At 36.0% G+C, this 18,966-nt stretch overlaps 1 long non-coding RNA gene and 1 pseudogene across 3 annotated transcripts in view; one reads left to right on the top strand and one right to left on the bottom strand.

Moving 5' to 3' along the window:
• LOC149249725 (putative polygalacturonase At1g80170) overlaps nucleotides 1-587 on the top strand; it is a 64,667-nt pseudogene extending 64,080 nt beyond the window's left edge. The window contains exon 9 of the transcript XR_016265891.1: nucleotides 89-587. The product of XR_016265891.1 is annotated as a putative polygalacturonase At1g80170 (transcript). The remainder of the gene's footprint in view (nucleotides 1-88) is intronic.
• A 17,111-nt stretch (nucleotides 588-17,698) lies between these two features.
• On the bottom strand, nucleotides 17,699-18,731 carry LOC149249726 (uncharacterized). 2 transcript variants are annotated; one of them, XR_016265892.1, is made up of 3 exons: nucleotides 18,527-18,731; nucleotides 18,264-18,300; nucleotides 17,699-18,164 (listed from the first exon to the last, which is right to left on the bottom strand). It is a non-coding gene; the product is annotated as an uncharacterized LOC149249726 (long non-coding RNA). The 2 variants fall into 2 exon arrangements; XR_016265893.1 differs by having other exon boundaries at nucleotides 18,387-18,731.
• Nucleotides 18,732-18,966: the final 235 nt, after the last annotated feature.

Consider the following 18,966-nt stretch of genomic DNA (forward strand, 5'->3'; position numbering starts at 1 on the left):
CCCTATTTGCTTGAAACAGTGGAAAAATTCGGTACCAAGTTTGTTTCATAGCATTGAGTCTCCTCGTTTGTTGTTGTGGTGAATGTAGAGTTCCGCTGTTCGAGTTCACAACGTGACATACATCGATATCACCGGGACTTCGGCAACGAAAGAAGCAATAAAACTTGAGTGCAGCGGGAGCGTTCCATGTACAAAAATTGTGATGGAGGATATAAGCCTCCGCTTGGATAACGGAGACCCGGCTACTTCTTTCTCGGATAATGTGCAAGGTTCTAGCGATGGCCAAGTCATTCCTCCCGTTAAATTCACGTTACCGGGATTGGAAGCAACAGATTGATTTGTTACTGCGAGTCATCGGTCCTTTCATTGGCTTTGCAATTATCTATGTCGGCCCCATGGTGGTGGGCACATCCAGTTTTTAGCGTGACAAAATATTTAAAACTAAGTTGAAAATTATATGTGACTAGCAATGTAATAAGTTAAGAAAAAAAATCCTGACAAACACTAATATTGATAATACGTAATGATATCATATTTATGTTTTATGGATAATACTTATTGATATCATATTTATGTTTTTTCTAGTATCTCATCACACTTTGATGTTGATTTTGGAATTATATTTTTTTATTGGATAAATTTATGATTTAAAGATTGTTATTAATATTTTTGTTATTTGATTTTTAATTAAAAATGATTTAAAAATTAAGTTAATTTTAGAAAAATTATATTATAGAAAAATAGTTCCAAATTATAGAAAAAAATTTCATTCTACTAAGTTTCCTAAATATGAATTTAAAACCATTGATTTTCAATTCTTGTCTTGTTCCTCATACAAACATGTTTTATGAAGTTGTAGTAGTTATATTACTAACCTTTTATCCAAGGTTATTGATGTCCTCCTTTACTGTAATGTGAAAGTTCCTTTTTCCTTGCAATCCTAAAACCCACAAGCTTATGAACGTCTAAGAAATGGCCTTGGAAACCATGACATATTTTTGTAGAAGGAACATACATAGTGCCAAACAAATAAGAATGAATTAGCTATGCAAGTTTCTACATGTTCTATAAGTAGAATTATGAAGAATTATGAAATTGCTTTAGTTTATTAGGAATAGCTAGAAAACCAAAAACACCATTCTTTTTTTAGTAAATAAAGATTTCCATAGTTAAGATATCTACATATTTTTTGCTATAAAAGACTAAATGGAAATATACTTTCATTGTGCTAAGAAAGGTATGCATATTTAAGTGTATGCAAAGATGTTCCTTCCAACTTCAATAGCCTTTTCTCCTCTACTTTAGTCATCAAAACCATGTTGTCAGATACTTTCTTTATTTATACTTTTCCATGATACACATGAATAGAGTGGCCTTGCAGGAAAATATGAACAATTGACAATAGAATTTTTTCTCATCTTTATAAGATAGAGTACATCATGTAGAAGAAAATTAAGAAGTTTAGGTAGTTTAAGCCTAATGGTTTCATGTCCTAAACGATTAAGACTTGATTTGTCCATAAAATGCACCGTGCAATCTACATTTTCATTGAAATCTATGAAAATATGTTTTTGAAAGGTATTTAGTAGGTTGTAGTTGTATCAAATAGCCATGGATCTCTCCAAGAAATAAATGAAGTGTGAAATATATCTTCAATTACTTCAACATTGTAATCATCAAATTCTGGTTCTTTACTAATAGTTTGATCTTATGTTTTACCTTTGTATTATTTCTTGTATCACATTTCTTTGATTCTATCCCAAGGGATTTTTCATTTTGTCACATCCTATCCATCTATGTTGAAGTGAATGCAACATAGATCAAGTCTTTCCCCTTGATGGTGTCTACTCCCCTTGCCTCTAATTTTTTTCTTCAACATCCTCTTCTACTACCACTTCTTTTAGTAGAATAATGTTATTGACTTTCCGTTTCTGATTAAGTCACACTACTTCTTTAGGGGATTTTTTTTTTCCTTCATCTTCCCAAAATCCCTCTTATTATAAACTTCTCCACAAGATGTCATAAGTAATGGACTTGAATTATTCATAAGATTGTATGGATTCAAGATAATATATAGGGTAGAGGGATTTGACAAATGTTTTGAGTGGAATGTCCATCCTAACTCCAATGACATATATATCATGCATGATGGCTCTAATTTCATTGGCTAGGGCTAGGGGGTCGTGACCTTCCAACTCAAGGTTGAAGAGTTAGACCATCAACTGAAAAACCTCCAATTCTTAGTGTGAGTCATATAGATATCTAATTTTTTTTAAAGAACCATAAGATTTCATAATTGAAACTATATAATGACTCATCTCTTCACTTATAGAAGTAATAAGCGAGGCATAGGATTTGTTTTCCTTTTTCTACCAAATGATAGGTCATTATATGATTTGGGCTTGGTAGGTGCATTTTCATCCTCTCCTTCATAGATATCTCTCCAATAGTCATTAAAAATGAGGGTATGCTTGATATTTCTTAACCATTATTTGTAGTTATGTTTCCTAGTTAGTACTATTTAGACTATGTAAATGAAAGAAGAATTTTTTAATAAATCTCTCTACTAATACCTGCCATACAATGATGGTCTGTTGCTAGTGTTAAATATCACATGGCTCCCATAAACCAAAAATACTTCATTTATTAAGTACATGTGATAAATAAATGGAGCTAGATAATAGAGGAAATAAAGTGAGACATCATAGATCCATATAGATATAGATTGAGGGTTGAACATTTATACATGAGTAGTGAAAAAATAAACCCAATACTTATTACATTATTTGTCATCGCATGGTCCAATGCATGAAAAATAGTTATTGATGTGATCTAAAATAAAATATCTTAGTCAATTGGCACAAATTTAGGAAAACCAATGTTCCAAAATGTCTGAGGAATGAGACAAACAATGACCATAACAAAATGTCACAAGTGCATCAAAGAAATAACGTAGAGTAAATCCATATGAAAAGAGTTTAATTATATTTTTAAATGGTAAAAATATCATTATACTACATCATGGAAAACATGACATGGCTTTACAATAGCGAAGACCTGTAATTATATTATTAATAGCTCCTTTTCTCCTAGAGTCATGAACTTTCATCATATATCCAATACCATGGGTTACAAAAACCATAAATCATTGTCATAAAAAATAATGAATATTTGTATATGGTAAATATTTTTTTGTATGATTATACTTTTATTTTATTTTCATCCACCTCTCCAACACTATGGGTGGATATCATAGTTGATCAAAACCATGAGTTTGGAAACCACCACATTAGAAAATCATTATTGATGGTGGTAATTTGATCAAAAGGTAGATAGCCAACAATTTCCTCTATGATCAATCTTCTCCCCATAGGAAGCAATGGTCCCCATTGCATTGATTTCCCCCATTATATGGGGAGACTTCTACTAAGCTAGGCCTTGGGTGAGATTCCTTCCTTGGTGCATGAGTTTCCTTTCTTTGAAAACTCAATAAAATTGTATCCTCTGTTGGCAAGATCCATTAACATGTATTTCCATAATCTGATCGGTGGTTTTCTATTTCAAGTAATTGGGATTGAGCTCTGTCAGTGTCAACGTCTCTGCTATATTTGATGTGTCCAATAATGGTGGAAGGTATGGCTAAAGGGAGTGCACATTGAAAAACTAGGTTTAAGCCAAGGAAGTGGGGAATAAGTAGCTCAAAAATATTGTCACCCATAGCCTCAGTGATGGTGTAAATCCCATAGTAAAGTGGATGAACCTTTCGATGGGTACCTTTAAGGAAACCTTTCTACAAATGCAACCAAACCTTGTTTCCCAACTAAAACTTGTGCAACACTCAGTGTTGATCATGGCATTTCTTGTACTTGGTATTAAATTTCTCTAAAATATCATGGACTTGTTAACAATTTTGCTAAATTTTCTCAATGAATTTAGTGGCTTTGTTGACCACAAACTTAGCATGGGAAAATTTTTCCTATGTGGACACAAGGGGTAGCACTACAACACTTGGATTCAATGGTTGAAATCCCAAGCCCACATGAAAAGGGTTGTGTCCAATCAAGCTATAGAGGGTTGTATTGTAGTTGTGTTAGATATACAAGAGACTTTCATCCCATGTGCATGGATGTTTAAAGTTTTACATGCACAAGATATGCATGAACACCTTATTAACAACCTGGATCTAGCCATTAGCTTGCGGGTAGAAGGATGTAGATTTAGCAAGATTTGTGTTCAATAAGGACCAAAAGCTTGGGTAGAATGTGCATAGGAACCTACTGTCACGATTTGCTATGATGGTCTATGGTATCCCAAAACATACACACACCCATTTGAAGAAGAGCTTGGTTGTGGCCTTCGTTGTGATATTATTTTTGTAGGCTTTCAAAATGGCCATTTTAGAAAATTGGTCAACAACCAAAAATACACATTTAGTTCCTTAATTAGTTGAAGGAAGACCAAAAATGCAGTTCATTGAGATGGATTCCCAAATCCTGTCGAGAGTAGGAAAAGGGGCATATAGGCCTTGTTTCGTAACGTTTGGTTTTCCAAAAGCATAGGTAGTGCAAGTCTTAATATACTTCTTGACATCTTATCAAAGTTTCAACAAATATAAATACATTTGCAGTACATCCATTGTCTTTTCCATACCAAAGTGACTTGAGCGAGCTTTCTAAATCATCTTGGCAAACCACTTAAAGGAACATAGAGATGATCTGGACAACATAAAAATCCATCCTAAAGATAAAAATGAGTGGTTGCCATTCATGTCTCAACATATAGTAAGTGGTAGTGAAGTCAAGATTGTTATCATAGGGTTGGGCCTTGTAATAAATGCAAAGTCACTATGTCCCTTCTTTCTTTTGAACCAGTACAATTGGGTTCCTGCAAGGTGAGAAACTTGGTCGAATGTTCCCTTTTTGAAGAAACTCTTGTAACTGGTGATTAATTTCCTCATTTTCTAGAAGAAAGTGGTGATAGAATAGCCCATTGGGTAGAGGTGCGTTGGGGGTTAGATCAATTAAATTCTTGATCTGATATTGCAAATCCACCTGAGTAGGTGAGGAGAATATGTCTTTGTACTCTTCCATTACCTTTTCCACTTCTTTTTTCTACTTGGAGAGTCCTTATGTGGAGGTCATGGACGTGGCTACAACCTTCTTCTCACTTTGAGATTGAATAAAAAAGAAGACAAAATTCCTAGTCCAAGAGATGACCTTCCTACGTTTCTTAGCAGTGATCAAAGAAATGGAAGTAGGTGAAACTACTTCTAGTATCATGTTCAATTGTCTGCCCAAATTAATAATGACAATGCAAGGTCTAGACTCATGAACAACATGATGCTTCCACAAACTTCAAATAAACATCAAAAACTTCAACGAGGGAGATATCACACAGTGAATCATCCTTGAAAGGCTTAATGCCATAGGGGAGGAAACAATACTGATTGATACAAAGATCTAACCCTTGGTTGAGAAACCTGATGGTGTATGGTTGTGGGCATGGTGTTGTTGAAAATTCCAACCACTTAAGAACATTCTTTGGTATGAGGATATTTTGCCTTCCACTATTGACAATGATGTGCAGTGGAGCACCCTTCACCTATATCTATGAGTGGAAAACCTTCTCACCTTCCTCTAATCCTTTCAAATCACTTGGCTAGACCTTGGTGGGAGAAATGGTGGCACTATGTTCTACATCAATGATCCATTTCCCCTTGTGGAAATCTAATTTAGAGTAGAAACCTACATATGACTTTGAGGATTTCAACTCAGCCACCAATAACTTCTTTGAGAGACATTCATCGATGTTATTATAGGGGATATTATGGAATTTATACCACTTTTTTATGTTTTTATTCATCCTCCCATTTCCCTCTTTTCTTTGCAGCTTAGATGGTTTGTCCTAGTGTGTTCCATCCTAGATATATTCTTTATTTTGTAGATTTTGGCTACCTTTTCCCTACTTTTCTATGAGGAATTCATAGATACAAAAAATTTCTTCTTCTATTTAAAGTTCTACTCAATTTTGACATCATATTAGTATGCTATAGAAAGTGAATAGATGTCCAAAAATTGCATTTCTATCTAGATGTATTTGTGCAAACCACCACAACATTTGAGCACCAAATGTTGCTCAAATTATTTGATACCCAACTTGGTGTAGAAGGTGTGGAAGATGTTTTTGAACTATAACACTTTTCAATTCCTCTCCTACTACAACGTGGTCTATCTCATGTACTAGTATTCATAGCTTCCAACAAGGTAATATTGTTCCTTTTTGGAATCCTTGAAAGAGCTCCAAGTGGATGCAATTGCAAAAATTATGGATTTCATTATGGCCCTTTTCTCACGATAAGTCTCCCACCAATCCTTGACATGGGGGGTGACTTTAAGGAGTTAAAAGGTAATATTTTCTCTATTGAAAAAATTATGGACAAAAAAATACACTTCCATCAAATTAGACCATCTTTCTAGAGTATCTGTATCTATTTGACCTTTGAATACAAGTATATCAAAACTAACTTGTACCTTGAAGAGTGTGGCACCTCCAAGGTGACTATTTAATGAATATGCATTAGCTATTGTCATCCGTCAAAGGATTTGGGAAAAGTTATCCATCATTTCATACATTTGTTGTAGCAAGGCTTCCTCGAGCAATATTTTAATAGGATCTCCTACTCCCTCATCTTTCTTTCTTTCCACCATGGGAGGTCGATGGGGTCTAGGAGGATGATCTTGAAAATGATCAAGTAGTTCAAGCCTTAATTACTTATAAATTGAGCTCATTAGGGACATGCATGAAAAAGGATTAAGAATAGGTCACTATGATACCATTGATCTAGGCTATATAAGGAATGAACTAAAAATAACGAATAGTTGTATATGGTAAAATTCAATGTAAGATTATATTTCTATTTTGTTTTCTTCCACCTCTTGAATATAATGGGTGGATACCATGGTTTACCAAAACCATGGAATTCAAAACCACCAACAATAGAAAACAATTTTTGACCATGGTGATTTGAAGGAAAAGGTCAATAAACACCAATTTCCACTTGGATCAAGCAAGGCTTCAACAAACAAAGCAATATTCCACACCCAGTGGAAAAGGTATGACATAAAAAAATGGATAAGGGAAGTAGTTATAAATATTCTTATGAAAATATTGAAAACAACATCTAACCAATACCAAACGATGAATTTCCCTTGCATTCAATTCGATACCAAACAAAATGGTTTTTTCTCACCTTCAACCTCCATTGAGCCCTTATGAATTCATGATGTTGTGAAGGGAAAACCATGGTGTTGTAAGACAAAAGTGGGAAAATAGGCCTTCAATGAAATTTCAAATATTTTGAGAATGGGGGATACAATTGATTCTTCACCCAACTGGTAATCAATGCAGATTTTTGTTGGAAATAAACCATGCGTGAGCCTTCTGGGAAGTGAAGTTTTTCGTAGTTTTCTTTTAATATAGTTCAGAGCATAGGGAGATCAAGGCAGTGTCAACACTACAAGAGGAATTTCAATAGAAATAGGATTCGATGGGTAATCAAGGAGGCATTAGTGTTGTGAGAGGAAATGAGCGTTTCTCTACTTGGGAAAGAAGAGTCATGATAAAAAAAAATGGGCACAAGAGAGAGTGTTGAAAATGAAGAGGTGTGAAACAAGGATATTTTCAACCTTAGGAACGAGAATTGGAATGTGCATTGATCAATAAAAATAAACATACTTTGGTAGAGGTATAGGATTTTGATAGGGAAGGAGCGACGCTAAATGATACAAGTGTATAAACTTGGCCATATAATTACCATGTTAGGCCAATGTAACTCACAATGATGTCATGACTTTTGCTTTCAACTTCTAAAGTAAGTATGATGATTCTTCCTATTTTATTATTTCATATTCAAATTTACATATTTCGTCATAGGCATCGGCCAAGTCGATTGCAGATTTCCAGAATATTCCGGCTCACCGATAGGCATCTCTATATTGACTCGAGAAGATAAGTCGATGTTGACTTTTTTATTTTATTTTTAATGGACCACCAAGATTAAATGTGAAGCGAATATGCTTCGTCTGAGTCCCAAATCCATGACTGTGGCACGAGGAACAACACCGTCATGTAAAAAAAAATTTGAAATCTTTTTGAAAGTTTTGATGACTGTAATTTGGTTGCTCGTTACGTGGAGCACACTTGTGTGAAGTCAAACAACCCGCTTCGATTCTCCAGAGAGGTTATTGAATAGGTAGCGCCATACAAAATTCCATTATTGGAGATGGCCTTCCAAGAGTAATAAAGATAATACACCTTGTATGCAACATTTACCCAATAGGCAACGCCAGGGAGGTTATTCGATCGTCTCAGGATTGCTTTGTTAATAATAAAAAACCTGAACAATCTGAACAACAAGATAATGAAATTCCTCAATGAAACCGCGCCAGACGCCAGAGTTCTGGGGGAGAATCGATCATCGACTCAGATCCTTGAAAAACTGGTTGAATACTGTCGTCCCCGAAAGAAAAATGCAGCACAGACGAAGTACGTGGCCATGTCTCAAAAACTGGAAATGGTAGAAGACAGGTCTCAAACGATACCGAAAGATCACCACAATTTAAAGTTAAGTCGAATCACACACAACATTTGAATATTTGTTATTTTTAAATGTGTTGGTTGTATTTCATTCCCTAAGCATTTCACTATAATTTGAATCATCAACTACCAACACCTTTCTTTAGTTATTCTACGTTCAAAAACTTTCTTTCATTATACCAAACAATAAGGCAATGACTTGTTTGTGGGGTTCTACGTATATATATGAATTTAGTTTCTCGATAGTTTTACCGAAAATAATTTAAAGAATGGACATAAAATGGAAGGGAATTTCAAACTCACAAGATGGAAATTTTCGTAGTATTACATTTAATGGATGTAACACACAACGACATATTACAAGTTATTTTCATCTAGTTTAAAATTGCATTTATGTTTTTGTTACTATTAAATTATTAAGTCTAAAGATAGCCATAACAGATACTGTTATTTATTATTTAAATACTTTGGACTTTCCAAAAGGGAAAAGGAAAGGCTGCAGGAATTTTTCCTTGAGCTAGGTTGTGATACCAGTCGGAATATTTTTCAATATTGATGGCAAACAAATCGAATGGTTATGGGATTTGAGGTTGGACTTAAGTCCTGACGCCCAAGATACCCGACTGTATTTGTTCCAACCGATACGAGAAGTAAGTGCTCGGTGGGGGACCATGGACGTAATTGCCAGGTCCATGGCTGGGTGGTGAGACCTTCCATAAGGACTATTAATTTCATGAAGCAAACAATTCAAGCAGATAAGTACTCAAGGGAAAATTTTAATTATTTCGGGCAATTAAATTGGTATGTAGTAGAAGTAATGACCTCACTTCTCGTCTTAACTTGACACTTAACAATTAAGGAAAGTATTTGATTACCATACTCATTCACATTCTAGAGAAGAAAATAAATGCACAATATACTTCTAGTTATACAGTGCATTTATTCTAACCTAACAATATCTGCTATGTAAAGAAGAAAATTACTTTACTGTAGAATCTTGAACTTATTTAATCTCTCTTACATAAAGAAGAAAATTACTTTAATGTAGGATCTTGAATTTATTTAATATCTTCTATGTAAAGAATAAAATTACTTTACTATAGAATCATGAACTTATGTATATTGACTGTATAAAAAGGAAATACATTTATTACTATCCTGACAATAGAGTTTCAACTCTCATCCATAGCCTGTCAAACTCTAAACTACTGGAATGGAAACCAAATCATATTGTTTGTACATGTATACTACTTTACAAAAAAAAAGGAACTAAACTGGTTTACAATGCATTCTAAACAAGAAAATCCACAACACTTTGTGGAAGGACTTTCGTGGTTATCAAGAGTGAAACCAAGTAACAAACTTATAAACATTTACACAAAAACTGAGTATACTACTGTGTTTTCAATATTCATGGCATGCTAATCCCATTAACTCCATTAATATCACATTCACACTAGACCATTCATAGAAATAATTGCAAAGCTCAAATAGTTAACAAACTAAATTTAAGAGAAGCATGAATTCCAGAGCAATTCAAGAAGTGAAATATATATATATATATATATATATATATATAATCTGAAGTATTTTATTGTCCTAAACCTCGACATCTGTTCTACCTCTACATATCTTCATATAAACTTCATTAAAAATGTTGTTATAGCCCACTGACTAAGGACTGAGGCTAGGCAGTGGTCCATGACCTTCCAGTACTTATTACAGACACAAAAGGGTTCATACAAGAGGAACGGACAATGAATACCATATCCATATTAACAACAGCCCGAATAGTTCAGAAATACTCCTTAAACACTGTTGCAAACCCAACAGGTCACATTAATTCTCTAACCTTAATTTTCTAAGAACCCTTGTAGAACTTCGGTCGTGGTGAGGGTTTGATTGTGCCAAAGGCCAACAAACTCTCCCACCTCCTTTTGGAGTTGAGCAAGCATCTCAGATAAACAGACTAACAATAGAGGTAAGGTAACCAACCTATGGAAAGTAGATATGTTTGGTTCAGGTTATTCCCCTTGAAAGACTCTTCAACCAACAATAGCGTTGAACCATACATGTGCAGCAATTCAAATAGCCAGTTAGAACCAGACATCAAGTTGAATAGTGGTAGTGAATGCTTAAACAACAAAAGAATAGGGCAAGGAATTTATTACCTAAGAAGAAGGGTGCCGCTGTTGGAACTCCATATGCTTGGAATACAAACAACATTCACCATTAATCACAAATCCGAGACGAGTCTTAAACCATGAGGGTGTTTGAACCAAAAAGAGCTTAACCTCGACGACGGAAGCTCACTGTTGTTCGGTTCTCGGGGTAAGATTCCAAATTGTAGACCATACATGCACTAGCGTTGAGTTAAGCCATGAATGAAAAGGCATTTGCATTTCCAAACCAAAAACTAGAGTGATTCACTTACCTCCCGTTTCTATATGATTGTTGCCTCCGGAAATCAGCAAAACCCCACTCAGGAAGAGGAAAGCCTTCCTTCCCCTGCACACTAACAAAGTTGTGTCTCCACCTCTCACATTTTGGAAGAAGGCGAAAAACCATAACAACAATTCATTTCAGGGTAAATATCTCTACCAAGTCCAAATGCTGCGTACCAAAACTTACCATTGCATTAATTGCCGAGTAGAGGAGCCATCACCTCTACTGAGGTGTGATCAGGTGGCATGCATGTACATGGCCTAATTAAGGTTGCCGTGTAGGAAGCTTGTGTGTCTTTCAAAACCATTAACCCGCGCCAAGTTGGGAGTCATTTCACTTCGCCTAAAGTGGGTTAAGGTGACACGTAGGTTAGATGAATAGGGAGGTTAAATAAAGTTTTTATTATTAATATTGTGTATTAATTATTTCGGGGTGTTACAAATGGTATCAGAGCCTAGATTCGTACACTGAGGCTTCTAGGTTGTTTAAACAGTCAATTAAGTTGTGATGTTTTTATATGTATGTATATAAATAACAAAATAAATTGAGTTTTGACTAATTGTAAACACAGCGAAGAGAAAGAGAAGGTGAATTAGCATCAAGAGTACAATGCATAGGAGTCCCAGATGGAGGCCAACCTAGAATTATGGGTGCAATTGGGAGAAGAATCGAGACAGGCGAATGCCGCCTTACTTGAGACAGTGCAACAACTTCGAGTAGAAATGATGAACCCTATATCAGACAACGAACATCTACGACAGGAGTAGGAAAATATTCTTAAAAGTTTGTTGGATCGACAAAATCAAAGAGGACCAGCTCCCAGTACAGAAAATAGGGAAAAGACCCCAACTGCTCATAATGAAGAAAATCAGGAAGAATCTGTGGAGGGTCAAAAAGAAGAAGATGAAGGACGTTTAAATAACATTTTCGACCAGAAAAAGCCAAAAATACCAAAGATAGAACTACAGGGTGAGCTCAAAAAAATCAGACCCTCATTGTTCGAAGGAGAATCAGAAGAAGCGGGAGAAGCATGGCTACTAGAAATGGGTACATACTTCCAGATTTATGAATACATTGAAAATCTTAAAGTGAGATTGGCAGTATACCAATTATGAGGAAAAGCCACCCTCTGGTGGGAGGAGATTAAAATCGTAAGGAAGATTGATGAGGAACAAGTGACATGGCAGGAATTCCAGAAACACTTTAAAGACAAATATTTAACAGAACGTTACTATGATGAAAAAGTGAAAGAATTCCATGAATTGAGACTGGGAACCCTGACCATGGATTAATTCGTAGCATGCTTTACTTCTCTAGTGCGTTATGTTCCATATATACAAGAAGAAAAAGCTAAGATTCAACGGTTTATTAGCAGTTTTCCCAACTTCATGAAGGAGAAATTAAAATTTGATTACCCCAGAACCATGGATGATGTTGTTCGGAAGGCTCGCATCTGTTATCAACAAATGAAGTAGAAAAATGAAGGTTCCAAAGAAGTTGCTTCCAAGAAAATGAGGAACTTACTACGAAGCAGACATCCAAAATCCATGCATGGCAGAAACAATTAGTAAAGGACTATTGGAAAGTTTGCAAGAAACCCACCCAGGGCTCAAACATTCACTGAAAATAGACAGCCTGAAGGAATTAGCAGGATTGTTACTGAACAACCAATGAAACCGCCACTACAGTGTTGGGGATGTGAGGAGGCACATTATTACAAAATTGCCTATAGAGAGCTCGAACTGAGAAACTTTCCAACATGTAAGAAGAATGTACGGTCAGGGATATCACAAGGAGCATGCCCAGGATCAATGCCACATTGGATGATCATCAAGCTGAATATTATCCCACCATGATCGAATGCGAAGGTATGATTGTTGGTCAATCTATTTCTATTTTGTTTGATCTAGGCACTAGCTTGAGTTATATTAGTCCTAAGGTGGTAGAAAAATGTCAATTGCAAAGAATTAAATACAAACAGTCATGGCTAGTTCAACTAGCTGCTGGTACCAAAAGGAAGGTGGCAGCCAAAACAAAAAAATTCCCTATTATAATTTCAAGACAGGCTATCCAGGTCAACCTGAATATTATTCCCATAGGCTCATATGATGTATTAATAGGGGTGGACTGGATGGAAGGTCGTTAGTATTTGGTATATTGTGAAGAAAATTCTGTAAGTTATCTTACTGAGTCAGGACAATGGAAGGAAATTCAAGGAATTAAGAAAAATATTAAGCAGTGCCCTATTAAAGCCAATCAACTCAGAAAGTGTATAAGAAAAGGGTGCCAGATTTATGCTATTCAGGTAGGGTACAACAATGATAAAAACAAAATTACCTCTTTGGAGAATATTCATGTAATACAAGATTTCTTAGATGTGTTCCCTGAATCTATTCCAGGATTACCGCCCAGGCGAGACATTGACTTCACAATTCAACTAATGCCTAGGGTAGCCCTTGTTTCGAAAACCCCTTATTGTATGAGTGTTCTGGAATTGACTGAACTCAAGATGAAACTATAGGAGATGTTAGATAAAGGATACATACACCCAAGTGTGTCTCCTTGGGGGGCCCCGGTGCTATTTGTACGCAAGAAGGACGAAACCTTACGATTATGCATCGACTATCGCTAGTTGAATAAGCTGACCATAAAGAACAAATACCAACTACCTCGCATCAATGACTTATTTGATAAGTACAGGGGGCTAATGTGTTCTTGAAAATCGACTTAAGGTTCGGATACCATCAAATTAGAATAAAGGACGAAGACATCTGTAAAATTGTGTTCCGAACTTGCTACGAACATTACGAGTCCGTGGTACTGCCTTTTGGCCTTACCAATGCACTAGCCACATTCATGAGCCTAATGCATGATATTTTCCAACCTTTTCTGGATAAATTTGTACTGATCTTCATCGATGATATACTAATATATTCGAAAAACCAAGAGGAACATGAAGGGCATTTGAGAATGGTGCTGCAGATTCTGCAGGAAAACCAGCTGTATGCAAAGTTCAACAAATGTGATTTTTACAAAGATCAAATTCAGTACTTGGGCCATGTTATATCAGCAAAATAAATAGCAGTGGATCCAAAGAAGATAAAAACTATTATGGAATGGACTGCATCAAAAAATGTGGCCGACATAAGTTCCTTCTTAGGCTTGGTAGGGTACTACTGTTGATTTATCAAGGACTTTTCAAAAATCACCTTCCCAATGACTTCACTTCAGAAAAAGAGACGAGATTTCCTATGGACGATGGAATGCCAACAAAGCTTTGAGTAGCTAAAAAAATTACTTACAACCAATCCAATACTAAAGGTAGCGGATCCAGAAAAATCATTTGTAGTATGTACCATTGCAAGTAAAGAGGGTGTTGGTGGAGTACTAACTCAGGAAGGAAAAGTCATTGCATATGAGTCTCGAAAGTTGAAGGATTACAAACAACGTTACTCTTCCTATGATTTAGAGTTGACCGCAGTAGTACATGCACTAAAGATGTGGCAGAACTATCTCCTAGGAAAGAAATTTTTGTTGTTAACTGACTATAGATGTTTGACAAATTTCTTTAATCAATCTAACTTAAATGCTTGCCAGGCCAGATGGACCACATTTATGAGTGAATTTGATTTTGACTTGAAACACATCAAAGGAAAAGAAAAATGAGTAGTGGAAGCTCTAAGTAGGAAAATACATTGCGTCTATGAGGTACATTTCAGTCGTGCGCAATCTAACCTACCGGAAGTTATTCGAGAGGCTTCCCTCAAAAGATCTAGAATATGAATTCTTATGGCCGCAAGCTTCGGAAGCCAAGAAAGAGGACAAAAAGGTGAGTATGCAATTAATTCAGATAAAATGTTATTTAGAAATCAAATTTATATTCCTAATCAAATTTCCCTGAAGCAGATGTTACTTGATGAGTTTCACAGGAAACCTTACGCTGCCCACCCAGTATACCATAAATTGTATTCTGCTATCAGGAGAGATTATTTCTGGTCCGGCTTAAGAAAATATGTGGCGTAATATTTATCTAAATGCTTAGAGTGCTAGTTAGTGAAAGCAAAACATCAACATCTGTGGGTTTTTTGCAACCACTACCATTCTGAAATGGAAGCAAGAGACCATAACTCTAGATTTTACTACAGGGCTACCTCGTACTAGAAAGCAACATGACTCAATCATGGTGGTTGTGGATAAGCTAAGTAAAACTGCACATTTCATTCCCATAAAATCCACCTACAAAACAATGGATATTGCAAACATATTTATGAGAGAGATCTTTCGGCTACACAAGATACCCTGAGTGGTGATCTCTGATAGAGATGTAAAATTTACATCCGCTTTTTGAAAAATCTTTTTGCAGGCCTGGGGACCCAAATTCATTTTAGTACAACTTACCATCCGCAGACAGATGGTTAAACAGAATGAGTAAATCAAGTTCTGGAGGATATGTTGCGCATGTTTGTAATGCAACAACCACAGAAATGGGAGGACTACCTCCACTTGGTAGAATTCGCCTACAATAATGGGCATCATGAATCTTTGGGTATGAACCCCTTCGAGGTACTTTACAGATGCAAGTGTCGGGTACCCACGGATTGGAATAGTCCAGAAAACAAATTAGCATTGGGTCCTAACATGCTCGGAGAAATGGAAGCCACTATTAAGAAGGTTCGTCAAAATTTAAAAGCGGCACAAGATAGGTAGAAGGTGTATGCAGACAAGAAGAGAAGTCATAAAGAATTTCAGCTGGGTGATCATGTGTATCTAAAAGTGAAACCTTGGAAGAGCACCTTACAGTGGAAAGGCTGTGCAAAATAGGCACCCCGATATTGTGGGCATTTCCAAATTTTGGAACGGATTGGGCCTGTGGTATATAAATTAGCACTACTAGGCCACATGCGAGTACACAACATCTTTCATGTGTCCTTGTTAAAAAAATATATTTACGACCCTCGACATATTATTAACTGGGAAAGTATTCAGGTAATGATGATAGAAATGTAATATGAGTAAAGTACTATTGTTTTCGAAACATTCTGACAATATAATATGAATGTGCAAGTAGAACTTGAGGGAGAATTCCTGGCAGAGCCTCTTCGTATCCTTGATCGGAGAGAAACCACCTTGCAGAGGTGAGCCATCATCCAAGTTAAAGTGTAATGGAAGCACTTTGGCTTGGACGAGGCTAACTAGGAGGAAGAGGAGGTCATGCGAAAAGCTTATCCTATGTTGTTTATATAGAGGAAGAACACTAGGGATGATGTTCCTCTCGAGGGCAGGGAGCTATAATACACAATGAGATATCACAAGTTATTTTCATCTAGTTTAAAATTGCATTTATGTTTTTGTTACTATTAAATTGTTGGGCCTAAAAATATCCAGAACAGATACTGTTATTCATTATTTAAAGACTTTGGAAAAATTTTTAAAATAATAAAAAAAGAAAGGAAAACAATGATAACAACTCCTGAAGCAGTTGGAAACAGTTGCCACTACTTTTCTCCAAAAGGGAAAATGAAAGGGAAACAAGGGTGTTGCAAGAATTTTTCCTTTAGCTGGGTTATGATACAAGTGGGAAGACGTTTCAATATTGATGGCAAAGAGTCAAATGGGTATGGGACTTGAGGCTGGAAAGAAGTCTTGATGCCCAAGATGCTCGACTGTATTTGTTCCAACTGATAGGAGCAGGAAGTACTCGATGGGGTACCATGGTCGTAATTTCCAGGTCCATGGCTGGGTAGTGAGACCTTCTAGAAGGACTATTGATTTGCATGAAATAAACAACTCAAGCAGATAAGTATTCAAGGGAAAACTTTAATTATTTTTGGCAATTAAATTGGTATGCATTAGAAGTAATGACCTCAGTTCCAGTCTTAACTTGACACTAAACATTTAAAGAAAATATTTGATTACCAGACTCATTCACATTCTAGCGAAGAAAATAAATGCATAATATTCTGCTAGTTATACAGTTCATTTATTCTAACCCATCAGTTCTGTAGAATCTTGAATTTATTTGATATCTGCTGTGTAAAGAAGAAAATTGCTTTACTGTAGAATCTTGAACTTATTTAATCTCTGTTATGTAAAGAAGAAAATTACTTTACTATAGGATCTTGAATTTATTTAATATCTTCTATGTAAAGAAGAAAATTACTTTACTATAGAATCATGAACTTATGTATATCGACTATATAGAAAGGAAATACATTTATTGCTATCCTGACAATAGAGTTTCAACTCTTATCCATAGTCTGTCAAACTGTAAACTACTGGAATGGAAACCAAATCATACTATCTATACATGTATACTACTTTTCAAAAAAAGGAACTAAACTAGTTTACAATGCATTCTAAATAAGAAAACCCACAACACTAGGTGGAAGGACTTTCGTGGTTATCAGGAGCAAAACCAAGTAACAAACTTATAAACATTTACGCAAAAACTGAGTATACTTCCATGTTTTCAATATTCATGCCATGCTAATACCATTAACTCCATTAATATCGCATTCACACCAGACCATTCATAGAAATAATTGCAAAGCTCAAACAGTTAACAAACTAAATTTAAGAGAAGCATGAATTCCAGAGCAATTCAAGAAGTGAAATAATATATATATATATAATCTAAAATATTTGACTGTCCTAAACCTCGACAACTGTTCTACCTCTACATATCTTCATATAAAATTCATTAAAAATGTCGTTACAGCCCACTAACTAGGGACCAAGGCTAGGCAGTGGTCCATGACCTTCCAGTACTTATTACAGACACAAAAGGGTTCATAGAACCAGAACGAACAATGAATGTAGTATCCATATTAACAACTACTCAAATAGTTCAGAAATACTCTTTAAACACCGTTGCGAACCCAATAGGTTGTATTAATTCTCTAACCTTCATTTTCTAAGAACCCTTGCAGAACTTTGGTTGTGGTGAGGGTTTGACTGTGCCGAAGGCCAACAAACTCTTCAACCTCCTTTTGGAGTCGAGCAAGCATCTCAGACAAGCAAACGAACAATAGAGGTAAGGTAACCAACTTGTGGAAAGAGGATAGGTTTAGTTCAGGTTATTCCCCTTGAAAGACTCTTCAACCAGCAACAGGGTCGAACCATACCTGTGCAACCATTCAAATAATCGTTTAGAACTAGACATCGAGCTGAATAGTGGCAGTGATTGCTTAAACAACAAAAGAACAGGGAAAGGAATTTATTACCTGAGCAGAAGGGCACCGTCGTTGGAACTCTATATGCCTGGAATAAAAAAAACATTTACCATTTCTCACAAATCCGAGATGAGTCTTAAACCATGAGGGTGTTCGAACCAGAAAGAGCCTAACCTTGGCGATGGAAGCTCATTGTTGTTCAGATTTTGGGGTAAGATTCCAAATTGTTAACAATACTTGCACCAACGTTGAGTTAAGCCATGAATGAAAAGGCATTTGCGTTTCCAAACCAAAAACTAGAGTGGTTCACTTACCTCCTGTTTCTATATGATTGTTGCCTCCGGAAATCAGCAAAAGCCCACTTGGGAAGTGGAAACCCTTCCTTACCCTGCACACTAACAAAGTTGTGTCTCCACCTCACACAGTGCAGAAGAAGGTGAAAAACCATAACAACAATTCATTTCGGGGTAAATATCTCTGCCAAGTCTGGATGATGCGTACAAAAACTTACCATCGCATTAATCGTCAAGCAGAGGAGCCATCACCTCTACTGAGGTGCTCAGTGCAAGCAGGTTGCACACATGTACATGGCCTAATTCAGGTTGTCGTACAAAAAGCCTATGTGTCATTCAAAACCTTTAACCCACGCCAAGCTAGGAGTCATTTCACTTTGCTTGGAGTGGGTTATGGTGACACGTAGGTTAGATGAATAGGGAGGTTAAACAATTATTATTATTATTAGTATTATGTACTA

The sequence above is a fragment of the Pinus tabuliformis genome, chromosome 7, assembly GCF_031772625.1.
Source record: "Pinus tabuliformis cultivar Carrire ecotype Pingquan chromosome 7, CPIR1, whole genome shotgun sequence".
Classification (NCBI taxonomy): domain Eukaryota; kingdom Viridiplantae; phylum Streptophyta; class Pinopsida; order Pinales; family Pinaceae; genus Pinus; species Pinus tabuliformis.